Source organism: Symsagittifera roscoffensis, chromosome 1, assembly GCF_963678635.1.
Source record: "Symsagittifera roscoffensis chromosome 1, txSymRosc1.1, whole genome shotgun sequence".
In the NCBI taxonomy this organism is placed as follows: Eukaryota; Metazoa; Xenacoelomorpha; order Acoela; family Convolutidae; genus Symsagittifera; species Symsagittifera roscoffensis.
Window position 1 is genome coordinate 100,545,053 of NC_087062.1, and position 5,490 is coordinate 100,550,542.

The window sequence follows — 5,490 nt, forward strand, 5'->3', positions numbered from 1 at the left end:
TAACAACTACCCATTTCGTCATACAAAAACTCTTCACTGTGCAGAAAGAAAAGCATTTGCATACGGAACATGGACTCGATGTTTTTTTAACAAATTGTAAATTATATTATTCTTAATGTACTACCATTTTCAAACTTTAATTAAATTTCATTGTCAACTTTTTCTTTTTAGAGTTAAGATGGTCGATCAATGTGACAAGCCCGTAAATTAAGGAAATTTTGTTTTTGATGAAGAAAATCATGAACGAAAATCATGGAAATTGTTTGGACGTACATGTAATAGATCTCTTTTAGTTTTTTTGTGCCAATTTTTTGTTATAGTTTTGATGCTAGTATGTGCAATCGTTCGAATTATGTTATCCACAACATGTGAAGAAACAACAGTTTGGGTAGCTATTTTATCAAGTACAGTCGGTTATATTCTACCTTCTCCAAAGCTATGAATAAACTAATATCTACCAAAGAACGAATTTTTATTTCCCTAGTTGGACCAAGTGGATCTGGAAAATCGCATCTTACTTTTGATTGGTTGAAAATTGGTACTTTTCAACCAGCTTTCGACAAAAAATTTTATTTTTATCAACATTATCAACCTCTTTATAGTCAAATGCAAAGAAAAAACCTTGAATTTATCCAAGGAGTAGATTTTGACTTGATTGAAAATCTCCCCAATAATGGAACTAAGTATTTGCTTATATTTGATGATTCTTGTAAAGAAATTTCAAACTCCAAACAATTTGTAAAAATTGCTACTGCGGGGAGACACAGGGGTCTGAATACAATATACATCAAACACAATTTATTTCATCAAAGCAAATTAGGACGAGATGTAGAGTTACAAAATACACACATAGTCTTGTTCAAGTCGCCGAGGGATGTTTTACAAATCAATACATTAAGTCAACAACTAGGTCTAGGATCTCAATTGAAAGAGTGGTATCAAGATCCAACATCCGTTCCTTATGGTCATTTACTTATTGATTTAACCCCAAAAACAGTTGATTCACTTAGGTATTGCACTAATAGTGGCTCAGTTCCAACAAAATTTTACTTACCAGCTGGAATAGAGACAAAGTTTTTGGATGATGAGTACACAATACGTCTCTATTCTCCCATTATTTGAAAAATTTTCCCTAAGGCTTCATTCTCAATTGCCCAAAAGATTTTCTTCAGTTTCTGAGCGAGTGTTTAGTAAACCTATTAAGAGGGGAGCTTCGAGATCTTCCGAAAGAAGACGTAAAAAAATATCGAAAAGAAATTTCAGAACTAACACAAAAAAGAACTCCTCTACACAAAAGAAGAATTATTTTAAGTTCAACTAAAGGGTTACAATTGATATCTATCATCACCCCTTTTGTCATTAAACGATTAACATAAAATGGAACAGTTTGTTTTAATTCCGTACTCAGTTTATCAATCACAAAGTACACTTCCAACAAAACAAAAATTGGAACAAAAGCAAGAAAAAGAGGAGATTGTACCAAAAAATTTTGATTCTGTTTACAGTGCTGTAAATGCGAGGTTGAAAACGAGCAACAATAAGCATATTATTGATTTAATTTTGAATTCTCCTAGAAATAAACTCAGCCAGTCAGACAATATTATATTAGATAATCGAGATACAAAGAATCTATTGTAGACTTTGTGTGTACACTAAAGCGAAAAAACACCAATTTTTCAGATATTTACTTTACTATTTTGGAAGCAACTCAACTTCCTTCTAAACTTGTTATTAACAAGAATGCCAAAGCAAAAGATAGAGGAACTTGGATCCCATTCAAAATCTGAAAAGGTAAGACTAAACAGATTGTATTCTAGGGGCAGAGCTGCGTACGGTTCTATTCAAAACTTGAGTAAAGCGAGTGGTTTATCAAAAAAGAAAGTAGAAAAGTTTTTACAAACCAAGACATCGTATACAAAATTTGGTCCACCAATCAGGTCTTTCCGAAGACTTCAAGCGTTTTCTAAATATATCAATGAAATCTGGTGTATGGACTTGGTTTTTGTAGACAAGTTAGCTAGTCAAAACAATGGAATCAAGTATTTATTAATTGCTGTAGATATTTTTTCGAGATTTGTCGGAGTTCAAACAATGAAAACAAAGTATGCCAAAGACACTTTACAAGCTTTTAGAAAAATGATTTCTCGAAAAAACACTCCTGAAAAACTTTGGGTTGATAAAGGAACAGAATATGGGGGAACTCTTAAAAAGTTTTGCAAGGAGAAAGACATTGAAGTTTACTCAACAATGAGTGAAACAAAAGCTGCATTTGCAGAGAGAGCAATTCAATCTTTAAAACATATAATATATCGTTACATTGAAGATCATGGTGAAAAATTTGTGCCCAAATTGCAGCAATTTGTTTCTACATTGAACTGCAGCAAAAATCAATCAATTGGAAAACCTCCCAGAGATGTGAAAAACAGTGATTTTTTATCAATATTTTATAACAAATTATTCAAGAAAAATACTAAACCAAAATTCAAAATTGGTGATAGAGTTAGAATTTCAAAAATGATATTCCGTTCCGAAAAAGATACAAGCCACAGTTTACAGATGAAATTTTCGAAATTTCGGCAATATCTACAAAAAAACCTCCAACATACATCATCAAAGATCTCGAAAAAGAAAAAATTCTGGGAAAATTTTATGAAAAAGAAATTAGTGGTAAGTCATTTTTTAAATTGAGTTTTTATCGATCAGTTGTCATGGACTTTTTTACTATTGAGTTTCTAATGCTTCTTTTAATTGTTATCCGAATAACAGTCTTAGTTCCTTTACAAATTTTCTACCCGAACAAATACATCTAAAAGGAGAATGAGAGGTTGCTATTTCAGAAATATCGTACCCTTCTTTGTACCAAAACGTTACAGAGGGAAAGTTCATTTTCGTAGATGGACGAAAAAGTCCTGAGGAAAAAAGAAAGATTCAACCGATGCATGTTGAACCTGGATTGTATCCAAGTATTGTTGATATAGTTGTAGCCATGAATGACAAAGTTCGAAAACGTATAGGTGCACAAAAATATGAATATAACGGAATTTATGTATCAGTAGATAAGATTACACAAAAAGTTGCCATTCATTTACCTGAGGATCAATCAGTGTTTATAATTCAAAGTGCTGATTTGAGTAACATTTTTGGTTGTGATTTAGAACAAAATCAGACAGGTGTTATAATGAAAGGAAAAGGACCACCTTATCCTCAGTATTCTTACGACATTATAAGAATACATTCCTTAATGATTTATAGTGATATTATAGAATACCAAATACCAAAGTTCGAATTAAACTTATTCGAGCTAGACCTAATTTTTACATGTTATCTGATAATCCAAATGTCAGTCTGAAAATAGTTGATTGTTCACTGTTTACAAGAAGAATTTTAGAAGCTGAACCTAATCATCAATATTTCAATGGAATCTGGAAAAGGAACCTGCTCATTACAATTACATGGAAACTCTAGCAAGAACCTTTATCATTCCATCTCGTCAGAACCAGTTTATTCAGGAAAATGTTTTCAATAATGCCCCAATCAGAAGGATAGCTGTTGCAATGAATACAAATTCGGCTGTTGCGGGATCTTTTTATGAAAATTCTTTCGATTATCAACAATTTCATTTGAGAGAGCTTAGAATTATTCGGGGTGGAAGAGCAATTATTTCATTAGATACAACTTCTCCTTGTCGACCCTATGTTACAACAATGAAAGCAATGCAGTTCAACGAAGATTTTCCAGCTCTTCCTATGGAAGATTTTCAAAATCACTATATTCTAGTTTTCGACTTGACTTCACTACAGGATGCCGCTGAATACTTGCATTATCCAGAACTTCGTGGAGAAAGCTTGAGATTAGAAATGTTTTTCCAATTTCCCTTGGAGCAAGTAACGGAAATGATAGTCTTGGGAGAAAAACTATCAAATATTCAAATTGACAAATTCGGAACCGTCGCTAAAAATGTTTATTTTTTTGAGTTTTCAGTTTCCTATAAAAAAATTGTAAATTTTTGGGACTTTTCTTTGTTATTATCTCTGTACTATCTATATTGTTTTTCTTCAGACCTAAAGCTCCAGAAAAAATAGAGAAGGAATGCTGTTTAGTTGAAAACCCGAGAAACTTCTTCAACCTAGACTGTAAAACAGTATTCAATAAACTTTGCCCACTATATAAGGCTTGTGTATGGGACTTTGTTGATTCAATTCCTAAACGTGTGTAAGTCATTATTCTTTCTTTTTTTTAACATAAAGTATACTATCAAACTATCAATTTCATTTTTAGCTGTAAATCAGCCTACAATTGCAAAGATGGATACCTTTTCACTTTTGCAAATTATTGAAAGAATTCCAGAGCTCAGGTTCAAGTACATGGGATCATACCCTTCTGATACAGTACCTCAACTAACAAAATACTCTTTTGCAATTATTAACTCAGCCCCAAGCAATGATAGAGGAGAACACTGGATTATGATTGCTCGAATGGATAAAAACTACTACTTTGCTGATTCTTTGGGAAGAAAGAGATCAACTTACCCTTTTTTGACAAAAAAGTTTCGACGAATGGTTCCTCGAAAGGTACAAAAGACTGATAATTTGTGTGGTTTTTACGCAATTTATTCAGCATTTATCCTTTCTAAATTCTTCCAGAAGAACTTGAAAAATGTTCATGATGTGTATGTTTTGAAAGTATCAGTAATTTTATGTAAAAGTGAATTTTTTTTTGAAAGTGTAAATTTTTACAGTAATTTTACTATACGATGTAGTGAATTGTTTAAGTTTTTAAATTCCTTAAATTTTTTTACGAAAAGCATCTTAGCAACTAACCTTTTGATGAAATACGGAGAATGATGATGAAATATGGATGTTGTAGTCCCCCAATTGAAAGAATTAACGATAGAGTAGATAAATTTACGAAAATTGTAACCAACTTCTAGTAAATTGTATAATTTTCTGAAAAGTTTACTCTGAGAAAGATGGAAAACTTATTACACAAAAATATCAGATCCAAAAAAACAATTAAAACTATGTTTTTCTCAGTGTAAACCTTTACCGTGGCAGATCAATTGATAAATTTGGATGATAATTTTTTCGGAAAATTTGGAAATTTCAAAGAATTTTTTGGAAAATTTGGAAATTTTAGAGAATTTTTAAAGATTGAAAACAAAGTGATAAAAGAGAACTGAAATGAATCGTAGCAAGAAATATGACAGAATAAATAAACCAGATGAGGTAAAAATAAGTGAGATAATTATGTGAGAAAAATAAAAGATAAAATAAGTCATAAAATTAACAAGTGTTATGAACCTGTCATCCGTTCTCCAGATAACCTGGGGAAAAAAGATTAAGTAGGATATAAAAGTAATCAACCGTGAGGAGCTGTCAAGATTCCCCTGATATCCCGTGGAGCGGAATAACTAACCTGTCAAAAATAATCCCCTCTTGACAATTTTCCCCAGATAACCTGAGGGAAAATAAATAACAAGAAATAAGAATT